The 21,918-nt window shown below is 36.9% G+C and overlaps 1 long non-coding RNA gene across 2 annotated transcripts in view; it reads right to left on the bottom strand.

Annotated features, from left to right (window-relative positions):
* Nucleotides 1-21,918, bottom strand: part of LOC132679176 (uncharacterized) — a 103,381-nt gene that overhangs the window by 13,382 nt on the left and 68,081 nt on the right. For both annotated transcript variants that reach the window (XR_013553988.1, XR_013553989.1), the window contains one exon: nucleotides 6,951-7,044. This is a non-coding gene — a long non-coding RNA (uncharacterized LOC132679176). The remainder of the gene's footprint in view (nucleotides 1-6,950; nucleotides 7,045-21,918) is intronic.

Below are 21,918 nucleotides of genomic sequence, written 5' to 3'. Positions count from 1 at the left end.
AAATGTTTTTTGAGTTGTACTGAATTAGATGACCTGCCCTCTGCATATTTAATGAAGACCACATTCATAGAAAGCAAATAAATTACTATGTTTCCAATAACCAAGTTTCTCTGAGACTGATTCTCAGGGGCACTTGATAACTTTGGGAGTTATTTTTCCTACAGTTCACTGAGACCTTAAACTGTTTTGTTCTTCAGGAAGACAAGTTGTGAGAGTACGACTGTATCTACAAAATTTTATCCTTATTACTTATAAAATAACTAGTGTATGACCCACAGGTCACTTGTCAGGACTAGTTAAGGTTTCCAAATAGAAATGTCTGATAAACAGTTGCATATCCAGGATGAGAACTTTGAGAAGAGGTCTAGATTTAAGAAATAAATTTGAATTTTACAATGCCTTTGGCAGTGAATAACAGAAAACTCTGACTAAAACTGACTTAGAATAATTTATTATCTCAAATGACAGGAAGTTGAGATGCAAAGTAGATTCCAGGAATGGTTAATTTAACGACTCAAGAGTATCATTGTTACAGCAAACAGTTAGTGCCCAGGAAGAGACAAGCCACACGCACTCGGGGAATCAGAAAAGACTGTTTATTTCGGACCAGTGCTGGCCCAGCAGAGTCACCTCCAAAGGCTGACCTGGTGCTGGCCTCCTTTTATGGGTGGGATTAAAGGGACTCAAAGAGAAATAAAATGGGGGGAACCTATCGGTTGTGCTACGCGGGCAGTTGGTGGACAAAGGAGGCAAGCAAGATTCCAGAGGCCAAAAGTATGCAAGGGGAGTATCCAGTCTCAGACATCTGGCTGGCCCCCTTTTTTATCTGCTCTTCCCAGATTTCCTTCTCATCATCAAGAACCCAAGTTCTCCTCTATTTCTCCACTCTGCTCTCATGGTTACAGATGGCTGCAGCAATTGCAGAAATTACATCCAGACACCACAAACTCCAGAACATGGAAAAAGCCACCTTTTCCTAGGTTTTGTTTGTTTGTTTGTTTCGCTTTGTTTTTTTAGTATAAAGAAACCTTTCCCAGCAGTCTCCACCAGAATTCCAGTAGTGTCTCCTTGGCTATACCACATGTCCTTTCCTAAAGGGACTACTGTCAAGAGGTATGAGATTATCTTGATTGATACAGTACTCAGAATTTACTCCCCTGGACATGAAGATGAAGTCAATACTCCCAGAGGCACATGCCTGGGTGTGAGAACAGTGGACATCCGAATAGAATTGAAGTTGTTAGGGAAATGAGGAACAAGTGGAAATGAATGCAAGAGGATGAGATCAAGAGCAAACAGATGGAAACACCCTTGGAAATACCAACTTCAGGAGATTAAAGAGAAGCGAAGGAAGGTTAAGAAGCAAGAGAACTTGGAAAGAGATTTTAATGATACTCTGGGCATACTTTAAAAAGACAGTGTGAGAGAGAAATTAAACATGAATTTTATCCTTGAGTATCCATAAATATCTAAGAAAGAGGGTGGTCCTATATATTTTTGTCTCTGGTGAAGGAGGTTCCTGTTTACAATGACCACCATCTAAAACCACATAGTCTCAGACAATTCTATTTTAGAGAAATTTCATTAGTCTAATTAAGATATAACTTAATATATTTTTTAATTAAATTCACTTTTTTAACTTTATGATTTTTCATATTAAAAAATTTACCAACTGCAAGTTCTGATTCTTAGTTTAAAGCCCTCAGTAGTAAACACCTGGGTAGCTCAGTTGGTTAAGCATCTGACTTCGGCTCAGGTTATGATCTTATGGTTCATGAGTTCGAGCCATGCGTTGGGCTCTGTGCTAACAGCTCAGAGCCTGGAGCCTGCTTCTGATACTGTGTCTCCCTCTCTCTTGGCTCCTCCCCCATTCATGTTCTGTCTCTCTCTGTCTCTCAAAAATAAATAAACATTAAAAAATTAAAAAAAAATAAAGCCCTCAGTAGTAGAGACTAACCTGTCTATAGTCATAATTGGATGTTGATAGACAAAGACATTTGCTTGATTCCATATCCATCCTTGATTTTGTTTCCCATATCATGAAGGAAACTGTTCATCACCTCCCCACTTTTCCAACATACATACTTAAAATTGCATTTGTTTTAAGCCATCTACTCTCAAAAAGTCCCAATTTGAACAATAAAAATATCATACTATACATGGAAAAACCTCCATGATCTGTCTCTTTGTCTTCTGGAAAATTCTTGTTTACTCTTCAAGATTATCAGTGCCAATATCACCCTTGCTGGGCAGCTGCCTTGATAATGCCCAAGACTCTTACACAGGCTCATGGTGCTACTCACAAAACTCTGTAGGAGCCCTGGTCATGTTCACTTACCCATACAAGACAATGGGTGAAATAATTTTACATAAATGAAAGAATATTTAGTTACTAGGTTACAAACCTAGAATTGATATTAGCAAAATGTGAGTGTACATGTCCATGCAAAACCAAACACTGTTTTCTTGTGCCCAGCCACCATTGTTTAATCTGTATATGAGAGGACATGACCAAACAAGCTCTTTAATTTTTTAAAATTCCATAGCCTATGATTTTATTAACTTACTAAAAATATCTCTTTCTTCTTAGCAGACAGATAATGTCAGATCGAAATCTTAACCAAGCTGCTGCCTTTGCTTAAATAACTGAACAAGGAAGTAGACATAAAAGGTTTGTTTTCTCATTTAAGAACTCAGCATGTCACCTCACATGTACCCTTATCATTTTTATGCAGCACTATGTAGTGTAAGCACTGATTAGTAATTATACATACTATAGCATTGCCAAAAACTTTTTATGTCAGTAAGATATTCAAACATTTTCTAGAACATTTTTGGATTTTTTTTTTCTTTTTTAAATTATCTGTTTAAAGGAAGAGAACAAGAAGCCAGCCTAAACACTTATCAATGGGTGACCAGGTAAATACTGGTCAAATAGAATTAGGTCACTCTGTGACTCTTAAAAAGCAAAGATATAAATCTATATGTAATACATGGGGGAAAGTTCTATACATATTATTAGCTGAAAAGCAGTACATCACAGGTCAGTTTTTATGGTATGATTCTTTATGTGAATAGAAACATTATTTCTTTATGCAAAGAAAATATTCAGTAGAAAACATACTAAATTATCAATGGTAGCAACTACTGGAAAGAAGAAAGGAGTAGTGGGTGGAGAGGCTTAATATTTTTTGTCTTTTACTTTACATAAATTTACACTGCTTGCTATATATGTTTAAATAATAACATAAAAGAAAAAAATTTATATAAGGAGAGCCTAACATTATAAATCATTTATTTGACTGAAATTCCATTTGTTCAACATTGTTCTGTCCTTTTCAATTACTTTCTTTTCTTTTTCTCCATTTTTCTGGTGCCTTTCCTCTGATTTTCCTTCCTTCCCTCCCCCCCTCAATTTCATTTCTCTTTGTTTTAATTCCTGTCTTTAATTTCTTTCTTCCCGCTCCCAAACTGGATCCTGGAAGTAGAAATCAGAGAATGTGAACAGGGAACATTCGTATCAGCTGGTGGCTCTGGGCATGGCCCAGGACTTCCTGAATGGAGGATTCTGAACTAACCATGTGGTTCTGGCCACGTGAGAGGAACCGTGGCCAAGACAGAAGGACATCAAGATTCAGAGATAAATATCAAGATATTTAAAACAAAATTTTATTGCTGAAACCCAGAATTTTTTTTCTTCATCAGAATGTATAGGTATGGGGCGCCTGGGTGGCGCAGTCGGTTAAGCGTCCGACTTCAGCCAGGTCACGATCTCGCGGTCCGTGAGTTCGAGCCCCGCGTCAGGCTCTGGGCTGATGGCTCGGAGCCTGGAGCCTGTTTCCGATTCTGTGTCTCCCTCTCTCTCTGCCCCTCCCCTGTTCATGCTCTGTCTCTCTCTGTCCCAAAAATAAATAAAAAAAAAAAAAAATAAAATAAAAAAAAAAAAAAAAAAAGAATGTATAGGTATTTGGCTTAAATGTCCTGGCCATTTCTCCTACTGGACTATAGAAGGAGGAGGAAGAGTGAAACCTGGAGTAAAGAAGCCTCTGTCACCAAGAAAGGATGGGGTATTGTCTATCATGGCAACTGCAAGGTTAGTCAGAAGGGTTAGTCAAAGATATAAAATAACTGGGATCTTGCTTCTTATGGCTAAAAGTTTATGTCATTGAACTGAATTGAATTGAAGTTGAATTAAAACACATTAAACTGGAACCCACAAGACTAATTGAAGAAGAGGGCTTTCATAGATATATTTAATTAATTTATTGTTGCAATAGATGCCCATTTCTGCTAGGTACTTAAAATATATTCTCCCCCCAAATTCAAATCAAAACCACAAGACATCATCTTACACCTGTCAGAATGTCAGAAAGACAAGAAATAACAAATGTTGGAGAAGATGTAGAGTAAAAGGAACCCTTGTACACTTTGGTAGGAATGTAAATTTATGCAAGCACTGTGGAAATCAGTAGGATATTCCTCAAAAATAAAAATAGAAATACGATACAATCCAATAATTCCACTCCTGGGTATGTGCCCAAAGAAAACTAAAACACTAATTCAAAAAGATACATGTACCCCAATGTTTATTCCAGCATTATATTTACAATAGCAAAGATTGGAAGCAGCCCAAGTGTCCATCCATAGATGAGTGGATAAAGAAGATGTGGGATGTGTGTGTGGGTGTGTGTGTGTGTGATGGAATATTACTCAGGCATAAAAAAAGAACAAGATCTTGCCATTTGCAATAAAATAGATGGATCTAGAGGGCATTATGCTAAGTGAAATAACTCAAAGAAAGAAAGACAGATACCATATGATTTCGCTTATATGTGGAATCTAAAAACCAACACAAATGAACAAATAAAGCAGAAACTTTGGGGGGGATGAGCAAAAAGAAGTGAAGGGGAATGGGAGGTGTAGGTATTCAGTTATGGAAAGAATAAGTGACAAGAATAAAGGCACAGCATAAGGAATATAGTTGGTGATACTGCAGTGGCATTGTATGGTAACAGATGGTAGCTACACTTGCGCTGAACATAACATAATCTACAGAGTTGTCAAATCACTAAGTTGTAGACCTGAAAGAAGCTAATATAACTTTGCGTGTCAACTATACTTCAATTTTAAAAGGGCAAATATATATATTTTAAATATATATAGTCTTCAAATATATACACCTGTATATGTGTATGTATATGTACATATATACATATATGTGTGTATATGTATATTCTTCCTTAATCATAAGAATAACTTTATAAAGTATTATCCCTACTTTATAGATGAACAAACTGAGTTTCAGAGAAGTTAGGTCACCCATTCAAAGTCATTAAGTGATGAATAAATGTCTGTGTCTCTCTCTCAGCTCTCTCCCAGCCAATCCAGCAAAGACTTTTTTTGTGACATTCTATGAGAGGCTTCATGAAGCCATGTGTTTATTTACAATGTCCCCAGCTAAAGCCTCTAAGCTCTCTGGAATTAAACAGTCATGGAACTGTTTAATCAACTGTTTAATTTGTTTAGTGCTCAGGTGGTTTTCACTTTTCAGACGGTAACTAGAAAAAGTAGAGAATTTTTTGAGCAGAATCAACAAACTATAATCAAAAGGAGTATGTCTCTCTTGCTATGTACATAATATATACACATATATACGTACAAATACATGTATTTCTATATGTAAACATCTATATACATATTTGTACATATTCAGTCAATATTTCCATTGTATGAAGCCGACCTGTATGTAAACTACTTTATCTGCAGAGAGAAAAAGATAAGGCAGTGTTCTTGAAAGTTCTGGAATTGGGTACCCAGAATTTTAACTCATATTTCTGATACCAAGCTGGTCCCAGAAGGTTGTCAGTGAGATCTTTATTTATATAGAAACAAGAAGGCCCAGCTGAAGGATGTGTGTGTGTATGCGTGTGTGTGTGTGTGTGTGTGTGTGTGTGTGTGTGTGTGTGTGTAATGTGACTCTGAAAGATCTCTGAAGCAGTGGGTACTTGTTTAAACTAGTGTAAAGTAGTTTCAATGGGTAGACTCGATTCCCATGTCCTCTGCATCTAGTGCATTTTCATCACAAGTGGCAAGGTAGTAAGGATTAGCATTTCGTGACATACTTTTGGAAAGGCACAAACACAAATGCCTCCTATTGCTTTTCTTCCCTTCCTATCTTCCCACCATAAAGTGGGGTGATAAAACCATTTTCTACTGTCATTGCTGAAGGAAGTTACAGAGGGAAAGCCAACTATCAGATTTTCATTTCAAACTAAGTCAGGGCAAGCGCTATTTGATGTATGTTCTGTCTGTATCAGTAGGAGCCCTTTGGTCTTCTAAGAAAAGCAGGTGCTCTTCAAGCTTGTTTGCTTCTCAGTCACTGACCTATTGAAGTCTAGAAGTGTTAGGTAAGAATTCACATGGATGCCAAGAATAGGTGACCAATTCCCACTGCCTCTGTGTACGCAGTGGACAGTGGGAACATGCAAAACCATTTCTGCCAGGACACGTCAATTTGGCATTTATATGTTTTGCTTAAAACACAATTTTCATACCGCAAAACTAGGTTACTATACAATTTAGCAAATTAAATATGTCACATGAACTCACATTCAGAGTGGTATAGTGCTAATCTTTATGACCAGATCATGCTCACATGATCTTTCTTTGACTTTCTGACCCATGACCTATGTTTTCTTCTTGGGAAAAAAAAGACACACAAAAGCTATAGAAGCAGAAGAATGAAAAGTTTTGCATAAGACAGTTGGTATTTTAAGAAATAGCTTGCAAATAGTGTATCCCGCAGCCTAGAGCACAAGAAAAATGCAAATAGGCTTATATTGTTACAGAGTCTCATGTACGTCAATTAGGACTAAAAGTATAAGTTTAGAATGGGGTTTTTAGATAATGTTAAAAACAGAAACTGTTATTTTTCTAGAAATGTAGCTTACCTGCCACAAAAGAGGGTGGCTGAAATGTCCATTCACAATCCCTGCCAACCTAGGAGTCTGGGAGTGGTTCCTTTCCTTTATGCTTTAGTGCCACCTATGGTTCCAAATTAGAAAGTGTTCGTTTAAAACTAGCATCATTAAAAATAAATTCTAGAAACTGTAAACACTATCCTGGTTTTAAATTAGCATACTTATCACTCAATTACATTTTGCCTTTTGGGTTTGAATAAATAAACTGAATATCTTTCTGGAGGGCAATTTGACAATATGCATTATGAGATTTTAAAATGTTTAGACTCTTCAGCCCAGTAATTTCATGTTTAGGAAATGATAAGAGGCAAAGACACATGTATGAGAACATATATTATGATATTATTTAAAAGAAACTAATGTTCAAATGATTGTAATACATAAATAAGATGGAACATGATGAAGCCATTTAAAAATATTTAAAAAAAAAAAGAAAATCACCTTTAGTTGTAATTTCTATAATTTTTTTCCTTATAGAAAGTTTAGGTCTTGGGGCACCTGGGTGGCTCAGTCGGTTAAGTGTTTGGCTCTTGGTTTCTGCTCAGGTCACCATTTTGTCATTTGTGAGTTTGAGCCCCACATCAGGCTCTGTGCTGACAGTGCAGAGCCTGCTTGGGATTCTCTCTCTCTCCCTCTATCTCTGCCCCTCTCCCACTCACTCTCTCTCCCTCTCTCAAAATAAATAAACTTTTTTTTAAAAAAAAGAAAGATTTTAGGTCTTTTATAAAGTGTTAAAAACCTAAAGAGTGTGAAATAGCATACCAAAAATAATATAATCCATAACTGACAAAACTAAACAACTATGTACCTAAAAAATCAAATTTATAAATAGGCTAGAAGAAATTATTTTTATTTTTCATACCCATCAGTAAAGATACATGTGATAAAGTCCATATTTTGCAGAGAAAACAAAGTCATCAGATGGAAACTTCTCCATCTTTCTAAAATGAAGCACGCGTACCTCCTTTGTGTATCTGTCCTGGTCTGCATCTCTCCAATTATCATAGAGGGACCTAATCTCTCCACCTCTGCTTGGAGTTCTTCCCCCTCTCCTACTGAAGAACTTTACACTATCCATTATCCCTTTTCTTCTCATCAGTATAGCCAACCTTTCAATTAAATGTTTTCCACCAGCTTTAAAATATACTCAGATGTCTGTTATTTAAAATAATAAACATTAAATAATAATAATTCCTTACTCAAACTCATGTCCTCCATATTCCGACTTCTAGCAAAATATAGTCTTCTCTCTCTCACTTCACAGTGCTCTTAATTTTCTATATAAGTTATCACAACGTTTGCAACTTCTGCTCAATCCTAAAATAACTCCAGTTTGGTATATGCCCCATTACTCCATTAAAACACTGTTAAGCCACTAATGGCCTCAATATTGCTAAATTTATGGCTTTTTTCAGTATTCATTGCAGTATCTCAGCATAGTCAACACTCCTGACCTATGTGTTGAAATACTCACTATTCTCAATTTTCCCCTCTTTTCTAGCCACTCCTCTATCTCCTTTGCTGTTTCTCCTCTTCCTATTGGTCACTAAATATCATGGCTCAGTCTTTGGCCCTCTTTCCACTCTATATCTCTTCTAGGCAATTTCTTCTTAGCTATGGTTGATTACCATTGATACACAAATGAGTCACAAGTGCTAATTTCTAGTCCAGTGTTCCCCTCTGAGCTCCAGGAACACATATAAAAATACATACATTTTTTTTCACTTCTTAGAGGTCTCCAAGGTATCTTAGTATCTATTTGGCCAAAATCTAATTACGATTTTTCCTTATAAATTTCTTCTTCAAGTTCCATAAATGGCTCCACCACCAATCTAGTTATGCAAACCAAATCCTAAAAGTCACCCTTGATGCTTCCACCTCCTTCACCATGCATATGTAATCTACGTTCAAGCCCTGTCGCTTCTATTTCCTACTTCTTAAACCTATCTTCTCTCCAACTCTACCACCATATAGATCCAGATCACCATTATTTCTTGTCTGCATTACTGCAATAGACATATTAGTTGTATGTATGTATGTATGTCTACATGCACTTTTTAGGGCTTCTAGTATAATGTTGCGTAGGAGTGGTGAAAGAGGAGGACATTTCTGTCTTGATCTCAGGGGAAAAGCATCTAGCTTCTCACAGCAAAGTATGATTTTAGTTGTAGGTTTTTGTAGATGTCTTCCTCAAGCAGAGAAATTTCTCCTCTATCCCTAGTTTGCTGAGAATTTTTATTATGAATGGGTGTTGGATTTTGTCAAATGCTTTTGCTGTATCAATTGATACGATTGTATGATTTTTCTCCTTTAGCTCATTGATGAGGTCACATTAATTAATTTTCAAATGTCAAAACAGCCTTCCATACTTTCATACCTGGAATAATCCCACTTGGTTCAGATGTATAATTCTTTTTAAACACTGGTGGATTTGATTTGCAAATACCTTGTTGAGGATTTTTGCATGCATGTTCATGAAAGATAGCGGTTTATAGCTTTTCTTTCTAATGATGTCTTTGTCAGGTTTTGGCATTAGAGCAATTCTAGCCTCGTAAAATGAGTTAGGATGTGTTACCTCAGCCTCTAGTTTCTGGAAAAGATTGCATGCCACCAGTATTTGTTTCTTTTTAAATGTCTGGTAGAAATCACCAATAAAACTATCTAGGTCTAGTGCTTTCTTTTTTGGAAGATCGTTAATTATTGATTTGATGCCTTAAAAAATATAGGCCTGTTCAGATTATCTATTTCTCCTTGTGTGAATTTTGACAGTTTGTGTCTTGTAAGAAATAGGTCCATTTCATCAAAGATCCCAAATTTGTAACAAAAGAGTTGTTTGTGGTATTCTTCTATTAACTTTGTAATGTCAGTGGGATAAGTAGTGATGACCTCTCTCTTTTTTATTGTTGTTGTTCACTGTTCTTTCTTACTTACTTACTTTCCTTTGTTTTCTTTTCTTTCTTTCTTTTCTTTCTTTCATTTTAAGTTTTTATTTTAATCCCAGTTAGTTAACAGTGTGATGAACTTTCTTTCATTTCTGATATCATCAATTTATGTTTTCTTTTTTTATTGTTTTGTTAGTCTGTGTAATGGGTTGAATTGCATACCCCCAAAATTCGTATGTTTAAGTCATAATCCCTAGTACCTAGGAATGTGACCTTTTGTAAATAAGGTCATTGCAGATATAATGTGTTAAGATGAGGTCATACTGGAGTAGGGTGGGCCTCTAATCCAATATGATTGGTGACCTGTGAGGAAACAGAGACACATACAGGGAAGACCATGTGAAGACACAAGAACACCATGTACAAGCCAAGGGATGCCTGAGGCCACCAGAAGTTAGGCAAGAAGCATGGCACAGATTCTCCCTCGCAGGCCTCATAAGAAACCAAGCCTGCCAGTGCCTCCATCTTAGACATCTAACCTCCACAACTGTGAGATAATAAATTTCTGTTGTTTATAAGCCACCCAGTTTGTTGTAATTTGTTTCACTAGCCCAACAAATTAAAACTCTGGGCCCTGGAAAATGCATGAGCTATAGGTTTCAAAGGCTTTAAATTCCTCTAGTGTCCTTGGTTTCACATCCTCCTTAAATAATGTCTGTATTTTGGAGTTCTTTTAGCTATAATCCACTATGATTATACTGGATCCCTGTTGATGTGGTGTTAAGGTGTGGGGGAGGGAAAGCATTCTATAATCCTATAATTAAATCTGTCTTTTAGTGGGCTTGCATTCCTTGGCTGTAACTTTCACAACTATTTCTTAACTTCTTAAGTTAAGAAAGAAAGGCAAAAGTGAGTTGGATTTGGGTAAAGGCCCTTCCTCATAGATGGGGTAAGACTCTGGGAAAGTCTTTTCCACTAAGAGTAGGCCTTTGTTATGAAGTATAATCTGGGTGCAGTTCAAAATGGTTACTTTTCTTCTCCCCCCGCCAGAGCTAGGAGGCAGAATTTTCTCGGCTCTTCACCTGGAGGTAAAGCCCATGAAAGTGTGGGTCCCTCTTAGGACTAATAGTTTCTCTTCTTGTGTTAGTCCACACTCAGCCTCCAGCAATTTATCAAAATTACCATTTTGGTGTCCTCACCATTTTATGGCTTCATTGGCTTCCGCTCCAGGTAAGAAAATCTCAGTTATGATTCTTCGTGTTTGCCTATGCGTCCAGATTTTAGTTTGCAATTTTCCCTGTGACCTCAGTTCTTTGACGGGTCCAAGAAAAGTCACTGATTTTTATTTCATTCAACATTTCTCTTATTGTAAGGTTGGGAACAACTATTTCAGAGCCTTATACATGTCAAAGCTGAAACCAGAAGTCAGAATTATTATTAGTATTTTTCAGGTAATTGTGGATATTCTTTCTTTTTTTTGAAGTTTATTTATTTATTTTGAAAGAGAGAGAGAAAGAGTGCAAGAGCTGCAGCGGGGGGGGGGGGGGGGGGGGAGTGAGGGAGAGAATCCCGAGCAGGCTCCTCGCTGTCAGCACAGAACCTGATGCAGGGCTCGATCTCACAAACTGAAATCATGACCTGAGCCGAAATCAAGAGTTGGATGCTTAACCGATTTAGACACCCAGGTGACCCCCGAAATATTTAAGCACAACATAATGCCTAAAATATATTTTACATTCATTTAAGATTCTTTATAATGTTAAAAAGAAAACCACAGGTCAAAAATAGTGTCTCTTAGGCCAAATCCCTAAACTGGGGCTTAATATATAATCTGATTTTAGTTTCAAGCTCCCCTCAAAATCTAGTCTTAACCAGTCAGTCAGAAATTTTCCAATGGGTGCTAATGAGTTTGCTGCATGGACCTCTTTATTCCCCAAAGGAAGATGAGGTAATCTGCATGATAAGACCCCCCCCCCCCCCCACCTTTTACTTGCTAGATGGAATGCTGCCTGATTCATGAATCTACTAATAAAGCCAATTAGACCTTTAAAATTTACTCAGTTGAATTTTTGTTATTTAACAGTAATCATAAGCCTTTTACAGTATTATTTTCAAGTTTTTAAATTTTAAATGAATGGGGCCATATTGTAAATACCTTCCAACTCACTTTTATCATGCATTAATGAATTTTGTAGATTAATTCATGTTGATGCATGTAGGCCTAATTCATCCATCTTAATTGTTGTGTAATATTAAATTTTATGAATATCTCACAATGTATTTATCTTTCCTCTGACTGTTGGACATTTGAATTTTTTTTGTTCTTTGCTAGAACAACAAATATTCTCATTCACTTATTTCATGAACTTATGTGAGAGATTCTTCATGGTATAAACCTAGAAACTGGAAATCCAGGTTAGGGTCATGGAAATCTTTAGCTTCTCTAATGCTGACTAATTTCTCTCCTTAACAACTTATATTCCCACCAGGAACTTATGAGCATTTTGTTGCACCAACTCTTTATATTTTTCCAAAATGATGGATGTAAAATAGTACCTTATTATATAGGTTTGATATATATTTCCCTGATTACTACTGAAGATGAAATCTTTTCTTATGTTTACTGTCCATTCAGATTCTCTCCTCTATAAATTAATTCTTTACATCTTGTGTCCATTTTTTCTAGTAAGTTGTCATTTTTATTGATTTGTAGAAGAGCTCTTTGCATACTGGATATTAATCCTTTGTTGATTTTATAATCCTATCTTGATTATGTGACTTGTGTTTTCTCTCTTATAAAATATCTTTGTTAGTTAGGATGCAGTGGGATGTTACACAAATAAGAGGACTGAAAGCTATAAACAGAAGGGAGAAAGATGAAGGGACAAATGTGTTTTGTTTTGCAGAACCAACAATTCCAGCCAAGGAGACTTCAACTAGGTGTTTCACCTAATCACTCCTTGCTAGATGTGTCTTGCCTGACAGCCCCTTACACAAGCCACTTTGAGCTGAACTGGAGCTGAGGACCTGTGCAGAAGTCTCCCTGAGTTGTCCTGAAGTTACCTTTAGCTTATTATAATCCTAAGAGCTCCTGTGGGCAGAATTCGCTGCCATTTTTTGAACACATGATGTATGCACTAGCATGTTGACATACACAATTAAACCAAAGTGCTTATGTAAACTCCCTACACCCACCTCCTAATACTAATACTCCCTACACCCACCTCCTAATACTAATTTTCCATTGAATAAAAGTTTCTGATACTAACCCCATGGGAGACAGTGCTTTCAGAGCTATCTCCCTGTCTCCTTACTTGTAAGAAGAACTAAAAAAATTTCTTTGCTTTCAATATTTCCATGGGTTGTATTCAACTTGATGCACCCCAAGAAGTGAAACCCTTGAGTTCGGTTGTATCTTGTTACAAAAGAATTTTTTAATGTTAAAAAATGTAATATTTTCCTTTATGGTTTGTGCCTTATGGCAAAAATCCTTTTTCAAGTCTCAGGTTTTAAATATTTTTCTGGGTGTGCCTGGGTGGCTCAGTCAGTTGAGCATCTGACTTTTGGTTTTGGCTCAGGTCATGATCCCAGGGTTGTGGGATTGAGCCCCATGTCGGGCTACATGCTGAGCACGGAGCCTGCTTGAGATTCTCTCTTTCTCTCCCTCTGTCCCTGGCCTCTACTCATGTGCTCTCTCTCTAAAAATAAAAAGAAAATAAATAAATATGCATATATTTTTTCTGAAATCCTTTCATTTCATATTTAGGTTTTTAATTCAACTAGATTGTGTTTTGTCAATTTCGTCACATAATTTAGTTTTTGCTTCATATGTTTCAAGGTTATGTTTTTATTTATTTATTTATTTTTTAAATTTACATCCAAGTTAGTTACCATATAGTGCAATAATGATTTCAGGAGTAGATTCCAGTGATTCATCCCCCATGTATAACACCCAGTGCTCATCCCAACAAGTGTCTTCCTTAATGCCCCTTACACATTTAGCCCATCCCCTCACCTACAACCCCTCCAGCAACCCTCAGTTTGTTCTGTATATTTAAGGGTCTGTTTTGTCCCCCTTCTTGATTTTATATTATTTTTGCTTCCCTTCCATTATGTTCATCTGTTTTGTATCTTAAATTCCTCATATGACTGAAGTCATATATTTGTCTTTTCTCTAATTTCACTTAGCATAATACACTCTAATTCCATCCATGTAGTTGCAAATGGCAAGATTTCATTCTTTTTGATTGCCGAGTAATACTCCAGTGTGTGTGTGTGTGTGTGTGTGTGTGTGTGTGTGTGTGTGTGTGTATACACTCCACATCTTCTTTATCCATTCATCTGTCTATGGAAATTTGGGTTCTTTACATATTTTGGCTATTGTCAACAGTGCTGCTGTAAACATTGGGGGGCATGTGCCCCTTTGAAACAGCATACCTATACCCCTTGGATAAATACCTAGTAGTGCAATAGCTGGGTCGTAGGGTCGTTCTATTTTTTATTTTTTGAGGAACCTCTATACTGAGTGGCTGCACCAGCTTGCATTCCCACCAGCAATGCAAAAGAGATCCTCTTTCTCGGCATCCTTGCCGACATCTATTGTTGCCCGAGTTGTTAATTTTAGCTATTCTGACTGGTGTGAGGTGGTATCTCACTGTGATTTAATTTGTATTTCCCTGATGATGAGTGATGGTGAGCATTTTTTCATGTGTTTGTTAGCCATCTGGATGTCTTCCTTGGAGAAGTGTCTATTCATGTCTTCTGCCCACTTCTTCACTGGATTATTTATTTTTTGGATGTTGAGTTTGGTAAGTTCTTTATAGATTTTGGATACTTACCCTTTATATGATATTACATTTGCAAACATCTTCTCCCATTCCATTGGTTGCCTTTTAGTTTTGCTGATGTGGCCTTCGCCATGCAGAATCTTTTTATTTTGATGAGATTCCAATAGTTCATTTTTGCTTTGGTTTCCCTTGCCTCCAGAGACGTGCTGAATAAGAAGTTGCTGCGGGCAAGGTCAAAGAGGTTTTTGCCTGCTTTCTCCTCAAGGATTTTGATGGCTTCCTACATTTAGGTCTTTTATCCATTTTGAGTTTATTTTTGTGTATGGTGTGAGAAAGTGGTCCAGCTTCTGCATATTGCTGTCCAGTTTTCCCAACACCATTTGCTGAAGAGACTGTCTTTATTCCATTGGATATTCTCTCCTGCTTTGTCAAAGATTACTTGGCCATACATTTGTGGGTCCATTTCTGGGTTCTGTATTGTGTTCCATTGATCTGAGTGTCTGTTCTTGTGCCAGTATCATACTGTCTTGATGATTATAGCTTTGTAATACAGCTTGACGTCTGGGATTGTGATGCCTCCAGATTTCATTTTCTTTTTCAAGATTGCTTTGGCTATTCAGGGTCTTTTCTGATTCCATACAATTTTAGGATTGTTTGTTCTAACCCTGTGAAGAATGCTAATGTTATTTTGATAGGGAATGCATTGAATATGCAGATTACTTTGGGTAGTATTGACATTTCAATATTTGTTCTTCCAGTCCATGAGCATTGAATACTTTTCCATTTTTTGTGTGTCTTCTTCAATTTCTTTCATAAGCTTTCTATAGTTTTCAGTGTAGAGATTTTTCACCTCTTTGGTTAGGTTTATTCCTAGGTATTTTATGGTTTTTGGTGCAATTGTAAATGGAATCAATTTGTTAATTCTCTTTCTGTTGTTTCATTATTGATGTATAGGGATGCAACTGATTTTTGTGCATTGATTTTCTATCCTGCAACTTTGCTGAATTCATGGGTCAATTCTAGCAGTTTTTTTGTGGAATCTTTTGGGTTTTCCATATAGAGTATCATGTCATCTGCGAAGAGTGAAAGTTTGACTTCCTCCTTGTCAATGTGGATACCATTTCTTCCTTTGTGTTGTCTGATTGCTGAGCCTAGGACTTCCAACACTATGTTGCATAACAGTGGTGAGAGTGTATATCCCTATCATGTTCCTGACCTTAGGGGGAAAGCTCTCAGTTTTTCCCCATTGAGGATATGTTAGTGATGGGTCTTTCATATTGGTATTTATGATCTTGAGGTTATCATCCTTCTATCCCTAGTTTCTTGAGGGTTTTTATCAAAAAAGATGCTATATTTTGTCAAATGCTTTCTCTGCATCTATTAAGAGGATCACGTGGCTCTTGTCCTTTCTTTTATTGATGTGATGTATCACATTGATTGTTTTGCGGATATTGAACCAGCCCTGCATCCCAGGTATAAATCCCGCTTGGTCGTGGTGAATAATTGTTTTAGTGTATTGTTGGATCTGGTTGGCTAGTATCTTGTTGAGGATTTTTGCATCCATGTTCATCAGGTAAATTGGTCTGTAGTTCCCCTCTTTAGTGGTTTTTTTGTCTGGTTTTGGGATCAAGGTAATGCTGACTTCATAGAATGAGTTTGGAAGTTTTCCTTCCATTTCTATTTTTTGGAACTGCTTAAAGAGAATAGGTGTTAACTCTTCTTTAAGTGTTTGGTAGAATTCCCCTGGAAAGCCATCTGGCCCTGGACTCTAGTTTTTTGGGAGATTTTTGATTACTGATTCAATTTCTTTCCTGGTTATGGGTCTGTTCAAATTTTCTATTTCTTCCTGTTTCAGTTTTGGTAGTTTATGTTTCTAGGAATTTGTCCATTTCTTTCAGATTCCCCATTTTATTGGCATATAATTGCTCATAATAGTGTATTATTATTGTTTGTATTTCTGCAGTGTTGGTTGTGATCTCTCCTCTTTCATTCTTGATTTTATTTATTTGGGTCCTTTCCTTTTTCTTTTTGATCAAACTGTCTAGGGGTTTATCAATTTTGTTAATTCTTTCAAAGAACCAGCTCCTGGTTTCATTGATCTCTTCTCTTCTACTGTTTTTTTTTTTTCTTTTCTTTTTTTTTTTTTTTTTTTTTTTTTAATTTTTTTTTTCAACGGTTTTTATTTATTTTTGGGACAGAGAGAGACAGAGCATGAACGGGGGAGGGGCAGAGAGAGAGGAGACACAGAATCGGAATCAGGCTCCAGGCTCTGAGCCATCAGCCCAGAGCCTGACGCGGGGCTCGAACTCACGGACCGCGAGATCGTGACCTGGCTGAAGTCGGACGCTTAACCGACTGCGCCACCCAGGCGCCCCTTTTTTTTTTTTTTGGTTTCAATAGCAGTGACTTATGCACTAATCTTTATTATTTCCCATCTTCTGCTGGTTTTGGGTTTTATTTGCTGTTCTTTTTCCAGCTGTTTAAGGTGTAAGGTTAGGTTGTGTATCTGAAACCTTTCTTCCTTCTTTAGGAAGGCCTGGATTGCTGTATGCTTCCCTCTTATGACCACCTTTGCTACATTCCAGAGATTTGGGGTTGTGGTGTTATCATGTTCATTGGCTTCCATGTACTTTTTAATTTCCTTTTTAACTTCTTGGTTAGCCCACTCATTCTTTAGTAGGATGTTCTTTAGTCTCCAAGTATTTGTTGTCTTTCCAAATTTTTTCTTGTGGTTGGTTTCAAATTTCATAGCATTGTGGTCTGAAAATATATAAACAGTATGATCTGAATCTTTTTGTACTTGTTGAGGGCTGATTTGTATCCCAGTATGTGATCCATTCTGGAGAATGTCCCATGACCACTCGAGAAGAATGTGTATTCTGCTGCTTTAGGATGCAATGTTCTGAATATATCTGTTAAGTCCATCTGGTCCAGTGTGTCATTCAAAGCAAATGTTTCCTTTCAAGGTTATGTTTTTAGAGGCCCACAAATTCATCATTATATTTTCTTGGTAGAATGTTCATTCCTATAAAAGTCTGTTGTCTTACATTCTATTTTATTTTATTTCACATTAACATTGATATATCCTTTGGTTATTTGCCTGGTGTATTTTTAAATACTTTTTTTAATTTTTGAAATGTTTATTTATTTTTGAAAGAGAGAGAGAGACAGAGACAGAGACAGAGGATCCGAAGTGGGCTCTGTGCTGACAGCAGAGAGCCCAATGTGGGGCTCAAACTCCCAAACCACAAGATCATGCTGGATGATGAAGTTGGATGCTTAACCAACTGAACCACCCAGCAGCCCATTAAATATTTTATTTTTATTTTAGCTGGGTTTTTTGTAAGCTATATATAGTCAACATAACAGACTGAATCAGTAAGTGAGTTTATGCATTTACATTCACTGTGATCAGTATATATTTGCATTTTCCCTTCATGTTTCATGTTTTCTGTTTATCATCCTTTCTCTTTGTTTCTTTTTTTTCTGTTTTCCTGTCTCCCGTTAAATTGATAAAATGTTCTACATTTCTTACATCCCCTACTTTCATGGAAGCTGTGAAATGTATTTCTCTTCCCTTAGTGGTACCCTATATTCTTAAAATTACTTTTTAAAAAAATATATGAAATTAATCCATATCTCTATCGCTATCCCTGAAAAATACATACTTTAATATTACTTCATCAGAACACACACACACACACACATACACACACACACACACACACACACACACACACACACACACACCTTATTACTGCTGGCTAGAGTTCTGGTTAGAGAATAAAACTTTCAGCATATTTTATGAATTTGTGTGCCTCCGTATTTTTCTCAATGTTCTATGTGTCTCTAAAATGTTTTTAAGGTTTTTTTTAATTTATTTTGAGAAAGAGAGAAAGAGTGCAGTCAGGGGAGGGGCAGAGAGAGAGGGAGAGAGATAATCCCAAGCAGGGATTGACAGAGAGAGACAGAGACAGAGACAGAGGATCCGAAGTGGGCTCTGTGCTGTCCGCATACAGTCCAATGCAAGGCTGAAACCCATGACCATGAGATCATGACCTGAGCCAAAATCAAGAGTCGGATGCTTAGCCAACTGAGCCCCCCAGGCACCCCATGTTTCCAATTTTTTAAGTCATGTGTGTTCCCTCTAGGTTCACTTCTCTTCCAATTACCATTCACCATGCAATCATTTTTTCAATAAGAATCAATTAGTGACAAATCCTCTAGATATTTTATGTCTGAAAATGTCTTAATTTAGTTTTCACCTTTGAATTATGGTTTACCTAAATGTAAGTTTCCAGACTGATGCATACTTTCTCTCAAAATATTCAGTATATTACTTCACTGTCTTTTCTCATCAGATATGTCCCTTTCTTCATCTTCTTTCTTGCTATCTTTCTTTCTTTTTTTAGAGAAAGAGAGAGCGCATGAGCAGGGAAAGGGGGGGGGGGGAGAGGGGCAGAAGGAGAGAGAGTATCCTAACCAGGCTCCGTGCTCAGCATGGTGCCCAACATGGACTTCAGTCCCATGAACCTGAAATCATGACCTGAGCAGATATCAAGAGTTGGTCACTCAACTGACTGAGCCACCCAGGTGCCCTCATCAGATGTTTATGATGAGAGTTTGCTCCCAGTCTTTTGTAGATTATTTGGAACTTTTCCTTTGGGAGTTTAAATCTTTTAGATTTATATTTAAGTTTCACTATGCTATGTCTAGCTATGGGTTTATTTTTATTTCATCTGCTTTTGTTATCTTTATTTTCAAACAAAGATTTCATGTTTTTCCTCAATCTTGAAAAGTATCTACCATTATCTCGGTAATAATTGCAATGCCATTATTTTCTTCACTTTTTCTAGAGTAATTAGACATATGTTGAAGTCTCTCAAGCTATTCACAATGTATATTAATGGTTCTTTCATATATTTTTATTTACTGTTTTTCTCTGTGCTTCATTTGGAGAAATTTCTCAAAAGTATCTTTCAATGCACAAATTTTCTTTTTTACTATAATCAGAACTGATCGTGTTTTTTGAAGATAAACATATATGTATTAAATATATCTACATATTTACATAACATATAAACATACATATATATATACATAACATGCATACGTAACATATGCATATATCATATATAAATATAATATACAAATACAACAAAATTGATATATGTATAATATTTATGTATTTATATAATAGATATTTTTATATATGTGTATATGTATGTGTAGAATTTCCAAGATTTTCTTTTTTTTTATTTTTTAAACGTTTATTTATTTTTGAGAGAGAGAGAGAGAGAGACAGAGTGCGAGCAGGGGAAGGGCAGAGAGAGAGGGAGACACAGAATCTGAAGCAGGCTCCAGGCTCTGAGCTGTCAGCATGGAGCCCGATGCAGGGCTTGAACTCATGAACTGTAAGATTATGATGTGAGCCAAAGTCAGATGCTTAACCAACTGAGCTACCCAGGTGCCCCTTCCAAGATTTTTAATTAACTATTTCCTCTCTCTCTTTTTTTAATTTAATTTCTACCTTTGGCATAATTTCTTATTATATTTATGGCTAGTATCTCTTCAATTATCTCTGTAACAATCCTAAACATGCTTATCAAAAATTTATAATCCTAAACATGCTTATCAAAAATTGAGTTACTTTTTTAGAATGAATTCATAGTTATTTTTGTTGTCTATCTTTTTGACATTAGTTGGTTTGTGCATTTTGGAATTTGGGTTTGTGAACTCATTTCAAGTGGACTCATTCCTTTTCTCTCTCACTCTCTCATTCCCAATCTCTTTTCTCTCTTCACCAGTTTATCAGTCTCAGTTTGGCAGACTTGCAATTGCCTCCACGTGGCATTTAAGACTCTCATTGTAGTAATATTGAAGTTGTCATGCTGGAGTCCTCAGACAGTTGTTATGTTGGTTCAGTTTCTGCTTGGTTCCTGGTTGTGAGACAATGTCTGTTTTCTCCCAACTCCCTGAATAGACCTAGCTTCACAGAAACAGTGACCACATCCCTGCCTAATGTGCAGTGGCCGTCCAAAGATTAACCTTGTGGCCTGTTCTTGCTGCATGAATCGTTCTCAGTGTTGGGTAGAGAATGGCCCATGGGATTTCTTCATGGCTCCGTGGTGAGAGTTATTCAGAAGTATTACAGAAATTCCTCCCTCTCCCTCAGCAGGCAGTTTTGAGCTCATCCCCAGTGCCATTCCTTAATTTACCAAGTGACCTCTTGGTGCTGACACAGTGGGACCCTTTTCCAGCTTACTTCACAACTCTTGAAATTATGATCTTTGGGGGACTGGAGCCTGCATCCCCTGCTATTCCTGCCTGGCTATCAATCTCACGCCCTGTGCCCCAACCCTATTGTCCTAGTGAGTAGGAGAGAACTTTCCACTGCCCTTTACTCACACTACTGAGAGTAACTCAGGCTCTTTCCTCTATCCTCTTCACTACTTTCTCCCAGCTAACTCCTAGGCACCCTAGGATCCTGGATCCTAAGGCACGGTAATTTTTTAATTACCTGATCCCTCTTGTTCAAATTCTCAATGGTCTGCACTGTCCTTCAAGGTATGACACAGAAAAATTGAACTTTTTTGAATATTGAAGCTAAAGTGAGTAGTAGTACCTACTAATTGCTGGGTTCTACTAACCACTATGCCATAAACATATGCCCACAGAAAACAGCGATGATGGATCCTCTTTTCTCCACAGATAATAATTTGCCTGGGATGATGCAAGGAATAAAATGCAACAGATCATTTTATTTTTTTAGTTATTTGTTTTTGCATAGCTTTGGTCTGCCATTTAAATAAACTCTACACAGAAGCTTACATGAAAAGTTTAATACATATCTAACCAAACACTTTTCTGCTCAGTATGTTCAAGGATATTTCAGGAAGAAAGACACATGTATTACTATTGAAAGAGCTGCAAAACTGAGGGGGGTGGTCATTAGGAACCTCTGGTACACAGAGACTCTGTCCTTTGGAAGACCTGGGTCAGATCCCCCAGAAGTACCACTTGCTGTACAACCTGAAGGAGGCAGAACTTCAGCTATGAACACTGATTCTCATGGGCTCATGACTTAGATAATCAACTTCAAACTCCAAAATTCTTGAATCCCTGGGAAAGTTTATACTTATAACAGAAAGATAGTTCTTTTGCAGGAAACTGGACAGAGTCCAGGTAGTTGGAGAAAACAACAGGAGTACACTAACTTGGAATGATTACTATACATGAAAGTTGCCTGAGAAAACAAAGCAAAAAGCT

The sequence above is a fragment of the Panthera onca genome, chromosome A2 (genome assembly GCF_046562875.1).
Source record: "Panthera onca isolate mPanOnc1 chromosome A2, mPanOnc1 haplotype 2, whole genome shotgun sequence".
In the NCBI taxonomy this organism is placed as follows: Eukaryota; Metazoa; Chordata; class Mammalia; order Carnivora; family Felidae; genus Panthera; species Panthera onca.
Note: the sequence above shows the minus strand (reverse complement) of the source record. Positions and strands in the feature narration are given on the sequence as shown.